The sequence below is a fragment of the Pseudophryne corroboree genome, chromosome 12 (assembly GCF_028390025.1).
Source record: "Pseudophryne corroboree isolate aPseCor3 chromosome 12, aPseCor3.hap2, whole genome shotgun sequence".
Lineage (NCBI taxonomy): Eukaryota > Metazoa > Chordata > Amphibia > Anura > Myobatrachidae > Pseudophryne > Pseudophryne corroboree.
Window position 1 is genome coordinate 162,525,087 of NC_086455.1, and position 20,972 is coordinate 162,546,058.

The 20,972-nt window shown below is 44.7% G+C and overlaps 1 long non-coding RNA gene across 2 annotated transcripts in view; it reads right to left on the bottom strand.

The window, feature by feature from the left end:
- Window positions 1-20,972, bottom strand: part of LOC134980569 (uncharacterized) — a 159,404-nt gene that overhangs the window by 31,864 nt on the left and 106,568 nt on the right. The window contains exon 3 of one of the 2 annotated variants that reach the window (XR_010190435.1): window positions 11,771-12,408. The exons of the other annotated variant lie outside the window; for it this stretch is intronic. This is a non-coding gene — a long non-coding RNA (uncharacterized LOC134980569). Of the gene's footprint in view, window positions 1-11,770; window positions 12,409-20,972 lie in introns of those variants that run through there. 2 annotated transcript variants of the gene reach the window in all.

Consider the following 20,972-nt stretch of genomic DNA (forward strand, 5'->3'; position numbering starts at 1 on the left):
TGTGTGCATTATAGATATAAAATGTGGGAAGAGGCATCATAGCATGGGCATTCTCTGGGATACATTTTGCCATGCCCCTTCCCCACGGGTAAGCTGAGGGTAAGCAAAGTGAACTAAATTCTATAAGGGATTGTGAGCCAGTGTAGCGACTGGCAGAGAAGGGAGGACAATCCCAGTTTGAGGGAATTGTTAATCCCAATGTAATAGGACTCTCACCAAACATTTCATGGTCATCATGTTTGGAGCTTGGAAGTAACATTCTCTGTTAGGGGTGGGGAGGTGGGTTAAGGGACAGCTTAGCACTTCAAATGCACCAGTCTCGACCCCCAAAGGCAGGTAAGCAATGTAAGAAAGCAATGAGGAAGGCTAGTCAGATAATTGGCTGCATTGGGAGAGGAATCAGCAGCAGAAAGAAGTAATAATGCCACTGTATAGGTCATTGGTACGGCCTCATCTAGAATACTGCGTTCAATGCTGGAGACCCTATCTTCAGGAGGATATAAATACATTAGAAGGGCACAAAGTAGGGCAACTAAAATGGTGCTTGGCCTACATCACACAACTTACCCGCAGAAAGGGGGGGACATGAATGATAGAAAATAAATTACAGGATGAGCCAATAAAACCTCCCAGATTTTAACGTTGAACACAAAAAGCAAAGTAAATGCTACCCAATATTTTAGTACATAATATAAAAGTGCAAGGAATACAGTTTATTCTCAATTGGGTTTAAACATGATATCGTGCAGGCGGCCTTCATTCGTGATACACATTTATAGTCGACTTCTGAAGTGTTGCCTCACTGGCTGTGGCATTTTCATCGTTATCAATGCAATATCCTGATGAAGATCACTGTCATTCGATACGTTAACAAGCAGAATTTACGTTACTTGGCGGAAAACCTTCCTCATCAGCTTCATGAATGACCTCTACACAGCCAACTGACCATCTGAGAGCTACAAATATCGACCAAGAACCATTAATGGACTGAAGGCTGTTATACGCCAAGAAATGACGATATCATATTCAAAACCAATTGAAAATAAACTGTATTCCATGCACTTTTAGTTTATGTATTAACATTATGAAGCACTTACCATGCCCTTTTTGTAAGTCTTTGAAATCTGGGAGGTGTTTTTGCCTCATCCTGTATTTCAGGGGATTTAAGAAGGTACAGTAGGGAAACATTCTTCAAAGGAAGAGAAGCATTAGGACACGAGGACATACACTGAAACTGGAGGGAAGTAGGTTCAAAGGAAATCTGAGGAAAAATGATTCACAGAAAGGTTAGTGGATAGGTGGAATAGCCTCCCATCAGAGATGGTAGAGAACACAACAGTAGAGCAATGTAAACCTGCATGGGATAGACATAAGGATATCCTTACAAAGAACTAGGGATCAAATGGGGTTGAGGTTACCAAAAGGTAAAAAACGGTCAGACTAGATGGGCCAAGAGGTTCTTATCTGTCATCAAATTCTATGTTCTATGAACACACCTATAGTGTGGTACCCCCCCCCCCCCCCCCCCCCCCTTCTTCACAACCAAACTCCAGGAGAGGAGTTATGGCTACTATATGTCGCAATTTAGACTTTGCAATATTTGTAGGATTGTATTAATCAAAAGAATATAACAATAGATCAAATAGATCATCATAATCAATTACAATATTTCAATTAGAAATGAGGAAATGATTATTAGAAACCACATATTCTATCTTGGTAAGTAGCCTTATAGAGTGAAGAATAATTTTGCTTTTTTCCCGTTTATCCCATAATTACAGCACCGTGAGCAATACAACCAGCAATGTAAAACCTCTGACTGAGAAATTGGGGTACTTAGAGGGAGAATTATATAAAGGGAATCCCTAACCCTTGTGGAATGCATCCTTCCCCTCTCTTACGGGTCTATAGAGGGCTATCACAAGCTCAGCTAGGATTTACAAAAGACTGAGACACTCAAAGTGTGAATGTCAAGTGGTGGCATTTAAAATGTAGTTCCCATTAAAGCACATGTTTTAACAAGCAGCTAATGACTTTCTAAACACAAGACCACCAGCAAGATGCCTCATATGTGTTGCAAAGGTTACATGTCCTTCATTTCTACCCGCAGACCTGTCACGGGTCAGTAGTAAGAGGGCTATGTACACGGGACTAGCTTATAAAATTGACCGAGTATAAATTCAGTAAACAAGCAAATCTATCCTACAGCTTATGGGGGTCATTCCGAGTTGTTCGCTCGCTAGCTGTTTTTAGCAGCCGTGCAAACGTTATGCCGCCTCCCACTGGGAGTGTATTTTAGCTTAGCAAAAGCGCGAACGAAAGGATCGCAGAGCGGCTACAAAATAATTTTGTGCAGTTTCAGAGTAGCTTCAGACCTACTCAGCGCTTGCGATCACAGTTCAGACTGTTCAGTTCCTGTTTTGATGTCACGAACACGCCCTGCGTTCGCCCAGCCACGCCTGCGTTTTTCCTGGCACGCCTGCATTTTTCCGAACACTCCCTGAAAACGGTCAGTTGATACCCAGAAACACCCACTTCCTGTCAATCACTCTGCGGCCAGCAGTGCGACTGAAAAACCTTGTGTGAAACTACATCGGCCGTTGTGAAAGTACGTTGCGCGTTTGCATTGCGCCGCAAGCGCAGAAGTGCCTTTTTTTGCATCATCGCTGCGCAGCGAACATTTTCAGCTAGCGATCAACTCAGAAGGACCCCCTATATATCAGGCTTTCTACTTAGGATCAGATAGACAAACCATCTATGAAATGAGGATCTTGGGCAGATGTACAAAATTTGGATGTGCAGAACATCTCACCAGAATAATGCAGAGAACCCCAATGTGCTGGTTTATTTCATGCGGTGTGGGGGAGACTTGCTTTGGCGAATTTAAGGGAAAGACCAAGGTAAAATGTGGAGTGTCTTTAAGGACCATTGCCATGGTGCCTACAAGCAGAAACCCTGCAACCCACCAGCAGCTGCAACAGTCAACATTAGCTGTGGCAGTTGCAGAGGTAGGGCTGCAGAGCAGTCCAAAACTTAAATAGGGGAGCGACACCAACTGCCAGTGAGTCCTGGCCGGCGAAGTTTGGCAGTGTTTGGGGTGGCAGTTGGTGTGTCTTTTTGAATTTTAGACTGCGCTGCATCTCCACCTCTGCAACTGATTATTGTATCTGCATTTGCACCAGCCCTATGCTACATTCATAAGATACAGGATTCCCTTCACCGTACACATGACCCAGACTCACACGGAGCTTTAGTGACAGAGCCACCACACTCCCATGATATTCCCACAAGTCAGGGCAGTTCCACATGTTCGTATTATAGCAACCTATTCCCATTCCTAAATGTCTACAGTCACAGAAACTCAGATCACGCCAAGTCTGTCAGAATACTATGGAAAATAAATACACAAAAAATCGTGACTTCGCATCTGTGCACGAGCTGTATGCAAAAACTACCCATTGGTCTCCATGCACAGAGATCTGTACGACTCAGAATCAGCCCCAGTGTTTCCTATCTGGGCAGTAAATCAACAAAAATATATCAATAGTTCTTATGATCCACATGTTAAACTAGATTGCATCAACTTGGCCACACCTCCAAGCAGCGCACATCAGAATAACTGTCCACATTTGGCTACATATTTCCAGCCAGCGAGACAATTTTTTGTCTGCATTTTACATTTGAGGTCATGTGTTGGGATGGTGGAACATGACAAGACCCCCCTACCCCCACCCATTATTCACTTTTTGTTTACGTTCAGTCATATTTTTAGTGCGCCAGTTTCTTCATCTGTGTGTCTTCCACACTTAATGTAAAATCTCTAGTGTTTAAAGTGAGCTAAATTAGCTGTAGGAAAGTCAGCAAGGCTCGTGGGCTGACATTGCATCTTGGTGCAAAGCTTGCACAGCAAACATTCAAAAACTTGAGTGTCTCTGGGGTCTACTCATGAAGCATTGAAGAGTGGAGAAGTGAGCCTGTGGAGAAGTTGCCCATGGCGACCAATCAGCTGCTCCGTACAATTGTATAGTATGCAAATTATAAATGTTACTTCAATGCCGATTGGTTGCCATGGGCAACTTCTCCACTGGCTCACTTCTCCACTCTTTTCACTGCTTCATGAATAGACCCCTCTTCTGTCTAGCTCCTATTAGACAATGGCAGCAAGTTTCTAATTGGTTGTTGTGGTTTGTTGCAAACTTTGCACCTAATACATTATTAGTTAATTACCTGGGCCTAACATGTAATGGCTGCAAATGAGAAAGGGCCTACAAAGTGCTCACATAAGCATTCTGTTGACTAGAATATCCTTTAACGTTATGCAGTGTCAGACTGGGGCATGAAGGGTCCACCGGGGAGGGGGGGATGCTGTTTTAGGGGCCCATGCTTAAGGGTGTGGCCAGGCTCCACTGGGGCGTGGCCAGCCACCACAGAGTACATGTTCTGTTCCCCTTGGTAAATATATAATAATCCATATTCTTGTGAAGTATAATGTAACATATGTATAATGCATAATTCAAGTGCACTAGGATAGAGTCTGGAACCTAATTCCCTAGAGGAGGAAAAGGGCCCACAGGCAGTGGGGCCCACCGGTGGTTTCCCCTATTCCCCTGTGGGCCAGTCCGACCCTGCCGTTATGGCATTGCATATATGAAGTTGGGTATTTCTTACAATTAACAGTGGTAGTAAAAGACCAGACAACTCAGGTCAAGTCTTCTCCAATATTTATTGTAACGTAGGAGCCATGCGATGATTGACAAGTACCTCCATGAGAACTTGGACATTTCCGCACCAGTATAAGCTAAGCCGCATTGTGTCTGTTACAGCTTTCCTTGCGCCAATAGTGGCGTGGGCGACTCCATTGTCCAGCAGTGACTATCTACTAAACAGAAAGCTAAGCCAACAATGGCAATTTAGAATGCACGTTTACAGAGTCAACAGATCCGATGCCAGGGAGGTTTCAATGTTTTGTCTGTTGCAGTAGCCGGAGCTGTCCCTCCTTTTATCAGCGTTGCAGTCTCACACTCTTCCAGCTTCCAGATGGTCAAGTGGTCTCCCGAGCAGGCACTTATTAAAAGATTAAGTCGCGCTGGTATGCTTGCTGAGGGACGAAAGGGTTTTTATCGCTTCGGAAGTAATGCTAGGAGTTATCTAAAGTAGTGCGTATCGTATCATACACTTTATCTCCCAGTGTCTTGTTCCTTCCAGCAGTAGGAATAGAAAGGATTGTTAATAAACTCCAAGCAGTCCCAGCCAATATTCCTCCAGCTTGGCCGGGGGCCATTCCCCAGCATAAGCATGTAATCATCCCAAAAATGTATAATCTGGGGAAACGTACAAGTATTTTCTTGAAATATTGTTTGTAAAGAGCTAATTTATAATAGCAATTGTTTTTGTTAGGGTTTTTTTTTACTTTCGGAGTGTAAGGTTAACAGGAACCTGCTGTTCCGCTGCCAGCCAATTTAATCAACAGGGCCTTGTGTGGACCATAACTGATATGTCTGGTGGAACAATACATGCCTTTTTCCCAGTAACCGTACAGCATGATAGAAGAGCAGGCTGCTATTTAATCTGGCATTGTTCTATATGACAGATATTGTTACTGTCAATGCACCACATCACAACATACATGATATCGGATTTACAAGCCTGTAATACCCTTTTCTTTACATTTATCTGACAGCACCAGCTATTGAGGACAATAATGCAACTATAGCCTCTTTGTTGCCCGATGAATAAATTCTGGTAACGTTTCAATATGCTCTAAATAGGAATGCACATATCAAAGACAATGCACGCAGACACATCTGCTGGGTGGGGGGAGCGGCGGGGGACTGTAACCCATCCTGAAATTATACCCCCCCCCCCAATAAAAGGAGAGAATTTGTGGCCACTTGACTTTTTTAACGCAATAAGGTTTTTCCGGGCTTCAGTGACTATCTGGTTTCCAACACTGACAGGACGTAGGGCCCCGGAAGCACAATTAGCACAGACGAGTCCTCCACATAAAACTCTAATTACAAGCTTATGTTACTAGAAGTCTTCTGGGATGATTTCAACATTTTTTTACGGGTATAGCTTTGTACTTTGGATCATTTTACTTTTTTTTTCACCACTTATGGCTTTTTTTTTAATGTACGTAATAAAATACACAATATTTTCTGTGTGCACAAATCCGTACAATGGCCCTCATTCCGAGTTGTTCGCTCGTTATTTTTTTTCGCAACGGAGCGATTTGTCGCAAACTGCGCATGCGCAACGTTCGCAGTGCGCCTGCGCCAAGTAAATTTGCAAAAAAGTTTGGTATTTTACTCACGGCCTAACGAAGAAATTTCATTGTTCTGGTGATCGGAGTGTGATTGACAGGAAGTGGGTGTTTCTGGGCGGAAGCTGGCCGTTTTATGGGTGTGTGCGAAAAAACGCTGGCGTTTCTGGGAAAAACGCGGGAGTGTCTGGAGAAACGGGGGAGTGTCTGGGCGAACGCTGGGTGTGTTTGTGACGTCAAACCAGGAACGAAACTGACTGAACTGATCGCAGTGTAGGAGTAAGTCTCGAGCTACTCAGAAACTGCTAAGAAATTTCTATTCGCAATTCTGCTAATCTTTCGTTCGCAATTCTGCTATGCTAAGATTCACTCCCAGAGGGCGGCGGCTTAGCGTGTGCAATGCTGCTAAAAGCAGCTAACGAGCGAATAACTTGGAATGAGGGTAGGAGAGAAGGTGAAAAGGTGAAAAGGTTCACCTTTGGGTGCATAGGCCCTACACTCTGTATAATACATTGTCATTGGTGCATGTGACCATCCTGAGTTATACAGAATGTGTGGCAGTCACGTCATGAGGTTTGGGAGAAGGCAGCGTCCATAAACAATGCTTTAAAAAAAAAGTATGCAGGCCACAGGGTATAGGCAAATGCGGGGAGGGGGGGGGGGGTGTTCCAGTTCCCGGGAAACCTCCCTCCTCTTTATGACAACAATAGCAATTGGGGAGCTGCTGTCTTGCCCAGTGGTAGCAGCTTATTTTACCAAGTTTGCTCTGTGTGTGGATCTGAGTCCTCAGTCAGTGCACTGGACCAGAGAGTAGCTACCAGGAAGAAGAGACAGGAGCCTTACCATGAGGTGAGAGAATGTGTGCTTAGAAAGTACAGTGCTGGTTCTATTATGTTTGCGTTTTTATTTATTATGGTATGTTTAACCTTTTCCTGACCACTTATTTATATTATTTCAATGTTTGATACAGGCTTTACTATAGACCAAATATAGTATTAAATATTAATACTGTATTCCATACAGTATTCAGTGTATAAAAAGACCAACGTGTACATTAAGGTCCAGGGTTGTTCAGGGTTCTTCTACAGTCCCCCCACACTCCCGCACTGGCTCCAATGTTCCACAGAATGGGAGATTGTGGACTGCATTTGGAAACCCCCCTCTGGAAATCTTGCGCTTGCTATTGCAGGGTGAGATATCTCGACTGGCTGGCATTGCCGGGTGTTTCACCCCAAAATGATCAGAATAAGATAAGGATATAAAAAATAAAATAAAAAAAAAGATCATTATGTTGGTAAATGCAGAAGACTATTTTATTATCAGCCAGTGAGAGTGATCATCTTTCCCCCAACACTGTGGATGGAAACAAAGAGGTTGAGGGGAGCGGACGGGTGCAGGGGTTGGACATTTATAACAATAATAATAATAATAATAATAATAATAATAATAATAATAGGAGCTTTACAGAAATCTTGAACATAACACAGTGGTTTAGCTGTGCAGGAACTACAAAAATAAAGCAATGATCATACAGGTTTGATGCAGCCATGTTGGATCATAAATTTAAAAAATGATCTGTGCAGCCATATGAGAGGACCCATTGAGGCAGCCATCTTGGGCTCACCGCATATGTTACTCTGGCCAGAACAGTCAATGCCTGGAAGAGATGACATTTAATAAGGAAGCTACGGAATATAAAGTGAGATGCAGGATCTTTACAAAATCATTAGATGGATTGTTCACCTTATCCATGAGAAAACCTGGTGAGTAAGCCATCTTGGGCACACTACATAGGTTACAATGGATAAGCAATACATAGAGGTAAGACATATACGGGTAAATGAAAAGTGTCTAACACATTACACACAGGGCCGGTTCTAGCCCTTGTGGCGCCCCGGGCGGAAAATAGGAGCGTGGCTTCATACAGGGGCGCGGTCAGTTACGCCCCCTGTAGAGTTGTGCCCCATTTGTGCCCCCTGTACAGTAGCGCCGCTTACAAAAAACAAACAAACAAACAAAAAAAATGAATATTTACTATCCCTCGCTCCTGATTCCCGACCGCTGCAGTCCTCCACCGGAGCCGCTCCTCGGATCTATGGGAGAGACGTTATGACGTCTCTCCCATAGCACAGCATAGATAGACACTAGAGGTCAATTATGACCCCTAGAGTCTGTGCCAGTCCCACAATGCTGTACGGCGCGCGATGATGTCATCGCACACCGCACAGCAAAAGTCCTCTCCACGAAGGGAAACTAGACGGGTAGCGTCTAGTTCCCTTCACAGCGGGGGACACAGCAGGGGGCACTGCCAAACGGTAGCGGATCTTGCCATGGTGCGGCGCCCTCCGGAAGGCGGCGCCTTGGGCAAAAGTCCTGCTTGCCCGTGGCAAGATCCGCTACTGAATACACACTGCATGAATAATTCCACCGGTTGTTCATCCTGGCCATGAAAGTTAGGAACAAGGGTAGTAGGCTTCCATAATGAGAAGAGTTTTAAGGGCACTCTAGCGATATTGGAGGATATGTAATTGAAACCATCCTGCGGCCCCCCAAAAAATATTGCTGAATATCTACGAGCCTGCAAAATCAAAGCTCATTGCATTTCCCCCCATAGTGCCCAGGAAACAAATAATACAGTTCCCTGGCACGTGGGTGAAAACACCTTGCACATCTATAGTCGTATATAATAATGGCACGACACAGATTTAGCAGTCCCTAAGTAGTTAAATAATAAATGTACAACAGTCCATGCGTACAATGAATATATACTATTACACATATGCAGAGCATAAACAATTTCATTTAAATGTGAAAATATGACTGAAGAAATACATCACCTTGTCTCTGGCACACACACATAGCCCGGCTTTATAAATAAACCGTCTCCGGAGGTATTTTAGGGCAGTCTATGAACATCATCCACTTTCTGTGCCACAAACTCAATCATCTGTTTCTATATTAAAAATCTGAGATGGTAATTAGGGGGTACTACAGCCAGCAGCTGGCAACAAACGTGCGCAGAGTGCCACGGCAGGAAATACTAAATTGCTGTGACTGCTGTAAAAATTAAACCAAGCTACTAGACTGCTTAAAAAGTTTTCTAAATGTACCGTAGTAATATAATGCTGATCCAACACAACACTAAAAATGTTTTTTTTTTTTCTTTTGTAAGACTTAGGTATGGTACAACAAACGCCCAAATTTCACCTACCTGCACTCCACCTAACAGCTACAGTAGGTCTCCAGCAGGCCCAATAGTTAGGGTTGCCACCTCATCCCTTTATTCTGGACACGTATTCGTTACACATGTTCTGTGGCTGGCTGACATCAAGACTCCAGTTCACCTGGTTTTAAGTTTTAACCAACCAGCCACAGAACCTGTGTAATTAATATGTGTCCAGAATTAAAGGGATGAAGTGAGTAACCCTACGAATAGCCCAGGAAGGTGATTGTCTGCTGATTGAGTAGGCCTCAGCTTTTCACTAAGACTCCAATTCTCCTCTAGCGTCAAGATCTGCACTCCTGTGTGTGTGATCCCTCCACCCCTCCCTGGAGGGGAGACCACAGGCAGTCGCGGAGACCACCAGTAAAAAGATGGAGGGGAGACCGCAGGCAGTCGCGGAGACCACCAGTGAAGAGATGGTGGGGAGACCGCGGCAGTCGCGGAGACCACCAGTGAAGAGATGGTGGGGAGACCACAGGCAGTCGCGGAGACCACCAGTGAAAAGATGGTGGGGAGACCACAGGCAGTCGCGGAGACCACCAGTGAAAAGATGGAGGGGAAACCACAGGCAGTCGCGGAGACCACCAGTGAAACGATGGAGGGGAGACCACAGGCAGTCGCGGAGGTTTACCAGTGAAAAGATGGTGGGGAGACCACAGGCAGACGCGGAGACCACCTTTCAGAGCGGAAAACCCTGCAACTATTTAAAAATTTTTTTGGATACTATAGGTATTGGGAGCGCACAAACCTGTAGTAATTCAAAATTGGGCGCGATGGGCGAAAGTTTTGTTTTGCTGGCTAAACCTCATGTCCAATTGAATTCCCCCTAAGACTTTCAGTTCATAGCAGAAAAAGTTTACTGGAGCGGATACCCATTGACTGTGGGGAGTTAGGTAGAGGATCCACAGAGTGCGGGTGAGTACAATGAAAGATTTGAGTAGAGCGTGGGAGTATCATGGATATGACCTGTATTGCAAAGTATTCTACTTGAACCTTTGGCTAAATATGCTTGGATAGTGGATAGCTGTACCAAGCATAAGTTACACAGTCACAGAGAACTTTGCCCAGAATGTCATTTTAAGTTTAGGTCCGACTCATCTTACACTGTGGCTTCAGCTGCAACAAAAAGCCCCAAGCGACGCCCCACTTGCCGTGCGACATGGCTGCTCGAGCGTCTTTCTCGCTGAAAATGTGCGTCTTATTTGAATAAATAAAACTGGAAACTTTGCTAGATTGCACTGATTACCTTGAAGTGTGGCGTTGGTGGTACATCTGTGTGCTTCGTCTGTGACTTTATATGTATTTGTAACTGATTTCAGTGCAGTAAAATTCACAGCTCAGCGTCTCCAGCACGCTATGAGGGGTTTGGCGCTGCGCCTGTGGTGCCAATAAGACACAACATTTGAAGAACAAGACGCTGCGCTGTACCTATAGAAGCAGGTGAGTCGCACCGGACGTCTCGCTTCGTATGGCGTATAGATGTTAGGTATATGAGGAAACATCTGTACATTACATTCCTCAAGGCCCCATGTCTTCAGTGGGCATGTCTGAGCAGAGGGTGAGCTCCCTAGAAGATAGCATATGTGAAGGACAACAATGATATTTATAGGATGGGGGTGCAGTCATATGGGCCACAAAAACAATGCTGCCAACGTGGACAGCACAACGTGGACAGTTATGATCAGGGCCGCCAATAGGGGGGGACTGCTGGGTCTCCAATCCCGGGCCTTTTGGATTTGAAGCAGGCCTTGTCAACATCCTCTTGTCAACATAATGAATTTTGACCTATCATACCACACCCATATGTAGATGTGTGCTTTCTAAAATTGGACAATGAAATGTGTCCTCATATCTCCTCCTGCCCAGGTGCTGGGTAATTAGAACTGTATTGTAAAGAAAAACCATTGCTAAATAGAATGTATGTTATAGGTAACTCCCGAGATTGGATCACAAGGATATGAGCAACGTATAAAAAAAACCTGATGCATGTGGGAATATTTCCACATTACTTGCCTTGATCGTAGCGCAGGAGAGTGGGATTTGGAACACTTGACAAGGTCTGAAAGTGCACAAATGTGTCCAAATTCACATGCGGAGACAGTTATTAAAGAGGAAGAAACATCAAAGAACTTTTCAGATGAACAGTATCTGTTTTTAACGATATAATATCTCAGGGAAATCTTATCTCCAGTAGGGCCTTGCAGTAAACACATTTCAGGAACACTTACAGAGCCATTTCTCAAACTGAATGTATTATTTTACATAGAGATAATGTCCTGTCCTCAGGTTAACTTCATCAGAATTTATAAATTATTTTTTTCATGTTTTGGTTTTCATTTTAAAGGCCCAGAGCTGGCTGGAGATTATTTCTACTGCACTTTGCATTCACCGAATATGTGGGAACATTTACTTTAATCATTTTCATTTTCTATACAATTACAATCCAAATTATAGGTGGGACACACGAATGTCATGAGAAAAAAATTCTGGAGTAGGTCGCAGGTGGTTTGCATTGTGGTCAATCTCAAGGTTGGTCCAGGCCAAAAATAGGGGTCCAGTTCCTCTGGCATTCTGGTCCATGGTGGCTGCGCCCCCTCCCCTCCAGACCAGCCGCTATTACACTCAGGTGTGGATCATAGACCTATTTCCGTCCCTACGTCTTCTGCCTACTTCCCTCTACCCTCTTTCCTGTCCTCCCTCGTCTCTTTTTCCTACTCTACCTTCATCTCTCTCTGCCTACCACTGTTCCTTCCATCTCTTTCATCCTCTCTTCTTCCCATCTCTCTCCATCCTCCTCTTTCTCCGATCACTGTCTCCCCCTCTTTCTCCCTTCTCTCTCCCTCATACTGCCTTGTCCAAGGGGACAGGGGTGGTGACATCTGATTTGGGATCTTCTCCTCCGGTGGTGGGTGGAGGCAGTTTGCTGGAAAAGAAGAGAAGATAGGCTGTGTGTCAGACAGCCAATGAGATCTGTGAAGGGAGGGAAGAGGAGGCGGGTCTCCCTCCAGATCTCACTGAGCAGCGGCTAGACTGACACATTAGCTGATTATATAATAAATTTACACATACAAACAGTGGCAGGAAAAATTATAATAGACAAATTACAGTATATAGACTATGAAGCTGGACAAGCTAAAGGCAAAATTTCTATCCCTCCTACTCTTTCATACAATAACCCCAAAAGTGCGCAGCAATACTTTTTCCATGTCTTAGGGGTGCTCCTAGGTCGACCTTCCATTAAGGTTTACATGCTAGGTGGGTTCTAGAGAAACCTGAATTTATAGAGGAGTTAATTACATTGGGCCTATTATAGAAATATTATTATTATTATTATTATTATTATTATTATTATTATTATTATTATTATTATGCTATTAATGAGCCACAAATGGTCTGCAGCTCCTTACAGAGTACATGTGCTGTAACGGGATATAAAGGGCAAATCATTATTATGCAGACAAGTTAGGTAACTAACAATTATACCAATACAGTCATAATGTCATTGCTGGATGAAATCTATACCCAAGTTCAGGGGTGGGCAATTAGCGGCCATTCAGTTGCTGTAGAACTACACATCCCTGCATGCCCTGCCAAACATTTTCTAATTGGTCATGCTAAAACTGTTGCAGGGTATGCTGTAATATATAGTTCAACAACAGCTGGATAGTGGCAAAGGGGGCTATAGGAAAAGTACATGAGTGGAGAGCTCACAAACAATCTACAGGGAGCAGGGCAGACAAGGGTGGCACAACGAGGTGAGTCAGGTTGCCAGGACAGAAATCGGTGGCTTAGGATAAGAACTGATAGTTTTAGAAGCCTGTTTGTAGTACATGAGAGGTATAGCACCTAATGGGGAGAGGTGGTGACTACAAGAGGTGGGGGGCAGCGCAGGTGAAATCCTGAAGGTGGGAGCGGGAAGAGATAACCAGTTGGGAAGAGAAGAGGTGGTCATCTGTAGAGCAAAGCAGATGTTGGAAGTGTGGATGGAGAGGGGGTCAGACAAGTAGAGGAGGGGGGTTGGGTGAAGGCTTTATACAGTAGGTGAGTATGAGGAGTCTGAAATGGAATCTGTAGGGGAAGGGAGCCAGTGTAGTGCCTGGCAGATAGGTTCAAAAGGTCAGTTAGGTGGCAATGGCCTGTGACTTTTAATTAGTCAACAAATTGATTGAATTCTAGATTTGTTTTAGTATTGTCTCTACAACCTGGAAACAGTTACAGCATTACATAAAATGGTGTGATTTTAGTAGAAGTATAATTAGATGGTGTAATGGTTAGCATTACTGCCTCACAGCACCGAGGTCACAGATCGATTCCCACCATGGCCCCAACTGTGTGGAGTTTTTATATTCTCCCCATGCTTGAGTGGGTTTCCTACGGGTGCTCCGGTTTTCTCCCACAATCCAAAAATATACTGGTAGGTTAATTGGCTCAAGACAAAAAAAAAAGAAAGAACCCTACTGTGTAAGTGTGTGCGTGCATATGGGGTTAGGGCAGACTAGATGGGCCAAGTGGTTCTTTTCTGCCGTCACATTCTATGTTAGTGTTCATCTAACGAATGAGCTGCCTCTGGGCACACCTCAAGAGGTACAAACATTGTTTATTTATATAGTGCCACCAATTACACAGTACTGTGCAGAGTATTTGCCCTGCACCTCAGGGCCGGCCCATTGGAGAGTGTTGTCCAAACTTCCGTAAGGGGCCCATTAGTCAATAAATCTCAGCGGTTTATACCCCAAAAACTCACGGGGGGAGGGTGGGGGGCAGTAACTGCAAATATATATATCACATAAATCTGAAGTTGGTGTTAGCCCATTGTAGCCTATGGGCTATAGTATTCCATAGTAGACAATGAGAAAGGGTGTCAATAAATAGCTAATAACTGTAATTAATATTACTTTTCCTATTTACATATAATATTAGATATGTTGGACTGCATAAGAGTAAGATTTGATACGCTGATTAACAGGAAAGAGAGCACATTAGCCAATGACTCCAAGACAACAGCGCCTCCAGTGGCCAAATTGCAACCTACATCTGCGGATTAATGCTTTGTCGTTTATTAAGCATTTGTTTTTAATAATGCATTGCTTTCAAAATGACTGGACATTGGAAAACAAATCTCTAATTGTGAAGTCATGAGTGATCAATATTTAGCTAGTTTGTGTACATACTGGGTGGGATTCAAATCTTTTACTGCCCCTGATCTCCCGTCTAAAGTGATGGGAGATCGCGGGGCGATATTCTATGGCCCCCTGTTATCACGCTGATCGCGCCCATAAGAGACGGGTTTAGCCGCGTAAATCAGCTAAACCCGACTAAAGTCATGGGCGCGATCGCGAAAAGTCCCCTTTGGGCGTCCAAACGGGTCACTTTTCGTGCATTTTAGCTCACCACCCCAAGGGGTGGCGAGCTGAAATGCTGATATTGTGCACATCGGCAGTAACATTTGAATACTGGCGGCAGGCGCGATGGGGGCGGGAGGGAAGTTGCAAGATTTGAATCCCGCCCATTAAATGGTAACAAGCTCAACCAAGCTTGATGTTACTATCAACGGAAAGACGAAAAGAAACAATTAAAATGCCACAATTTATCTGCACATGGCTTTGTTTTAAACCCAGATTTAAAAAAAAAAGCTTCCAAAGAGGCACATTAACTAAACAGCTACAAAAGAATGCTAAAATTGTTAGTAGATTGCTCATAATAATTAGAAAAAATTGGTATTTCCTTCTTTATAGAATGGGCTCGGGAAGTGCAGACACTAATATTTTCTTCAACGCTGGATTCTCATCACGCTGAGAAAGGAATGCATGGAATCAACAGGGAAGAGATTAATTAGTAAACTAACTTGGTGATGAATTGTACTGTCCTAACAAACTTCCACTGTTACAAAACATTGGGAATTTTACACCAATAAAAAAACTAAACTTAGCCCGCCGACGAATGATGAAAGAAAACAAACTTTAAATAGGAAGGTTCCTTTTCATTTACAAATACACATACAAGAACCGACGGGCACTTTGCAGTCCCTTCCTTCCCCATTAAATAGGATTTATCTCTCAGATGAAAAATGTTCTTGTAATGATGCACTTAACACTCAACAGTTGTTTGACCTGTCCTGCTAATGTGTTTGTGGAAGAGGTTAATTAACAGTAGATAGCTGTATCCTTTAAGTTAATTTCTCCAACCAGTTAGCTCATAAAAGGAAAAATTGACCGTATATTGAAGGAAACAATTAGGCTACACAAATAGTGATCTCATTGAACCACAGCTGACTTTTATCATGTCAAAGAACAACTAAACACAGGAGCTATAGAGAAACAACGCAACAGAGGCCACCACTGGGAACCGACCGGCAATAAAGATGAATAACTTCCTATTTGAAGATTACAGATTAAAGCTCTTTAATACCCAGGTTGGTTAGGTAAAGACAGCGAGAGGGTAAAATGCCTCTGGACAATGTTCTAGGTCTGTTTCCAGAAAAGTAAATAGGAAGCTTAATACAACATTGTTTAAGCCCGCTACAAGTAGTAATAATAATAATAATAAAAAAACCTTCGGAATTGGTAAGTTTAGCATTAGGGGCCTAATGCAGACCTGACCGCTGTTGTGCAAAATCGCAAGGTGGCCGATTATTAAACGACTGCGCTTGTGGATGGATCATAATGCTCAGGCGCCAGGCCAAACTGCGAAAAAATCCTGCATTTTTTTTATCGCTAGGCGAACGTAGGTTGATTGACAAGAAGAGGACATTTGTGGGCGGTAACTGGCCGTTTTTTTCTGGGAGTGTCAGGAAAAACGCAGGCGTTCCCGAGCGTTTTTAGGGAGGGTGTGTGACGTCAGCTCCGGCCAGATCAGCCTGTGTGTATGGCACTGTAGGAGTAAGTCCTGGGCTACGCACACACTGCACAGACTGGAAACATCATTCCATGGTGAGTGAGTTGCGAACGGATTTGCAGCTGGCCAGTGTTTGCAAAGCTTTTCGCACGGCAAACGCAGACTTTCCCGGGGTGGATTTTCACTCTGTCTGGGCGGCGACTATCTGATCACAGACCTCTGCGATCAAGGAGATTGACAGGAAGAGGGCGTTTCTGGGTGTCAACTGACTGTTTCCTGGGAGTGTTTGGAAAAACGCAGGCGTGGCGGGGCGTTTGCTGGGCGGGTATCTGACGTCATTACCGTGTCACTCGTCGCAGCAATCATCGCACAGAATAAGTAACTACAGGGCTGGTCTTGTTTTGCACAAAATGTGTTTGCAGGCGCTCTACGGCACAGGCGTTCGCACTCCTGCAAAGCGAAAATACACTCCCAAGTGGGCGGCGACTATGCATTTGCACGGCTGCTAAAAACTGCTAGCGAGCGATCAACTCGGAATGACCCCCTTTGTCTTTTGCACAAAGGGCTACAGTGTTCTTCAACTAACAAAGCCAAAAAAAAGCTCTAAAGGAATATATATTTTCTTTAAGTGATTGTGTTATGATTTTTTTCTAATGTGTGCCACGTATAAGCTAACAGTTAACCAATATTAATTAGGAGAATACACGACTACATTGCGCCTTGGGAGCCACAGATCATTTGCACCTTGGGAGCCACAGATCATTCGCGCCTTGGGAGCCACAGATCATTTGCACCTTGGGAGCCAGAGATCATTTGCGCCTTGGGAGCCACATATCTCTAGGTTGAAAAAGATTTAAAAAGGCACGAAACTGAGCCTGTCCATTATCGTTCCAGACCTGGATGGGCAACCTGAGGAACAGAGAACGAATGCTGACCTTCAGATGCTCCCCGTTCCACTAGCAGCTCTAGGATGGAAAGGCACACTGTGGGAACGGGCTCTCCTGGCCGTTATCAGTATTAATAATCGACTCTTCAGACACTGTGGTCGTGTGAAATTCGAGCCTTACGCACCAGTGTTTCCAAAAGAGTTATTATGATACGTATATAGACATACACAATGGCGGAATTATATCCACAACAATAACATGGAACGTATCTTCTCTACGTGGGAGAGAGGTTTGGTCACCCCACGCTTCCTACTCAAGAGTCTTTTTAATGGCACAAGTATTTTGGATATACATTTACACCTTTTGTCGGCTTCAGTGGCACTGACTGATCACTTCATAGCTAAGGAGACTTCTCGGACGCTACTAAGACTACAGCGGAGATCATTCTCCCTGTAACAGTCCACACACGGAACCTGCGTGATGGGTAACTTGTCTATGGGCACATGTAAATAACATATGTTCAGTGGCGGATTAAACACAGGTAAAACACATATGAAATCCATTGTGCCACAGAACCTCTATACTATATACACGTGACTAATTATTTAGGGGGCTGAATTAGGAGCCCAGGGATGGACTCGATCATTTACTGCAATATATGCAAGGGGTAATGAGATATAACATAGAGATGTGCACCTTTTTTGACTGTCGATTCAGTCGTGCCATATCCCTTCTCGATGAGCCAGCTAGATTGCACGGATCAATTGGGCGTGCAACATTTGTACTGTACATCTGTGCGGCTTTGCACCAAGCCAGGTTCCGTTGTGTTTTACCAGCGACTTTATACATGTGTAAAACCATTTCATCTGTGACTAATGTCGTAGCCCAGCACCTCTAGTACATTGGGCCAAATTCAGACCATCTACGATCAGTCACATGTGTGTGTGCGTGTATATGTGGTAGGGAACATAGGGGCTAATTCAGAACTGATCAGTCACACAGACATGCGGGGAGACGCCCAGCACAGGGCTAGTCTGCCCCGCATGTCAGGCCCGACCCCCCTCCCCGCACAAGTACAAAAGCATCGCACAGCGGCGATGTTTTGTGCTTGAAGAGTAGCTCCCTGCCAGCGCAGCTCCTGTGTGCTGGCAGGGAGCAACCCATTGCTGTGAGGGTCGCAGCAGCTGCGTTCCCCAGACGGCGCCCCTAAAACGGCGGTTAAACGCCGCTGGCCCACCCCCTCCCGCCCAGCGAACTCGCCTGGATGAGACGGTCGTCGGCTGTCTGGCATACGCCAACGCACTGCGGTGCCGACGCATGTACAGTTCAGACTTGATCGGCTGCTGTGCGAAAACACACAGCACCGATTAGGTCTGAATTAGGCCCATTGCGATCAGCTTTTTCTTACGTAAGCGTTTCGGGGAATCCTGATGATGGGGTATCATTCCCCGAAACGTTGAAGTGTTGCACTGATGTTTGTGCACTAAAGTTTATTTATTTTCCAGTCTTGGAGTGCCGCCTTGTTTTCTCTGTTGTATATGGGGCTGCCTTACCCCAGGAGGGCACACAAGCAAGTACTGTAAGTAGGGATCAGCTGCCCTGTTGGAGTACCGGGTTAGAAACATTGTATTTATATTATATATATATATATATATATATATATATATATGTATGTATTTACTAGTCCGGTGCAGTTTTGTGTGTCTAAAATAATTTCTGCATTGTCACTGTGACTGTGTGTGCCTGCTTCTGCTGTATGAAATTCACTTTCAGTGTATCACAGCTATATCTATCACTGTAGTTTGTACCCTGTGGACTAGGTGCGTCAGGGTCAAATATATAGGCTGGGCAGTATATACTGTTAAGTGTATTTTACTGCGCTCTTCAGTCACCTCATACCGCATTTATTCTCTGTTTATGTTCTGTATTTACTGCCACATAAGTAAGGGAGTGTTTTGCAGGTATTGTATTTGTCTGGCTATATTGTACTGTTACGCACTACGGCTACATTCACTATAATGTCTGCCACAAAGGGCGGGAAACCCCACGGGCGCTCCTGCATCATACAGTGCTTGCACCAAGGATTTACCTGAGGGGGAAGTTTTAACTGATGATTTGTGTACTGGATGCCATACATCTCCCAGTCAGCCCACAGCCCCTGTAGCCAATCAGGAACCACCTTGGGCAGCGTTCTCAAGTATGCTGAATATGCTTGTGACACGTCTTACACCTCCTTTTCGGACCTCCTGTGCCATTACAGCCACATATTGTCCCTGTAGTTAATCCGCTCTGGGCGGACACTCTGTTTACCCAGATACAACAATTAAATCAATCTTTGGTTAGACAAAAGTCTACCCCATGTCCCTCTAGGGTCAAGGGGTCATCTAAGCGGGTCGCTTCCTCCTCACAGTCCACTAATATCTCAGATAATTCATCTGACGAGGATGGGGAATATACTGATCCGTCTGATACTGATACAGTTGCTTCTGACAATAGGAACCTCCAACTCAGGTTGATGTTCCTGACCTAGTGGAGGCTATTAAGCTGATTCTACAAATTGATGATGAGGTAGATCCCACTACTGCGTCTAAAAATCCTGATAACTTCAAACGTCAGAAGGTTGCTAAAGTAGTCTTACCACATTCTGACCATTTAATCAACATAATCAGGAACCCTGGTCTTCTCCAGGAAATAAATTCTCCCTGTCTAAGAAGATGCTAGCTCGTTATCCTATCCCTGCGGAGTTGAGTAACAAATGGGAAAATCCACCGCCGGTGGACTCTCATGTCACCCGTCTTGTGGTGTCATCTACTCTGCTTGTCACCACTGTCACCTCACTGAAGGAACCGACGGATAAGCGAGTGGAGGGATGCCTGAAGTCTATTTACTCCCTTACAGGTGCTGTACATAAACCCACTATAGCAGCCTCCTGGGCCGCAAAAGGAATTGAAGCATGGGTTCAGGCATTAGAGGAAGAGCTGCCTCAGGATATTTCTGACACTGCCAGACAATATCTGTCTCCTATTACCACTGCCTCCCACTATATTCAGGAGGCGTCCTCTGAGGCAGGTGTAATGGCGGCCAAGGCGTCCACTACGTCTATACTGGCACACCGAATTATGTGGTTGAGGTCCTGGAAGGTGGACCTGGACTCCAAAAAGATGTTGGAGGTGCTCCCCTTTAAGGGAGACATCCTATTTGGGGAAGATCTAAATAAGATTGTGACTGACTTGGAGCCTGCTAAGACTGCGTTTCTCCCAAGTAATAATACTTCTGCACCGAAGGCAAAGAGTACCACTTTCCGTTCCTTTCGACTTCCAGGGAAAGCAAAGGGTCAGGCGTACCCAAGACAGGCTCGTGCATCCAAAACCATCAAGCCCAAACCTAAACAATCCTGGGCTGCCCGTCAGCCTGCTTCCAAACAAGACAAACCAGCCACATGACAGGGTGGGCCACCCCCTGGGGGATCCCAGGGGTGGGAGGCCGGCTTCTGCAATCCGCCCAGGTCTGGTTAAGGACCACTCAGATGCCTGGGTGCGGGAAGTTGTCTCTCACGGGTACACTGTCTCTTTCAAGAGACATCCCCCTTGCCAGTTCTTCACGATGGTTATTCCTTCAGATCCGTTGAAAGCCCAAGCTCTACACCTGGTTGTGCGATCCCTCCTGGACACAGGAGTGGTAGTGCCGGTACCTCTGTCCCAGAGAGGCAGGGGATACTATTCGACCCTCTTTCTTGTCCCGGAACCCAATGGGTCCTTCCAGCCTA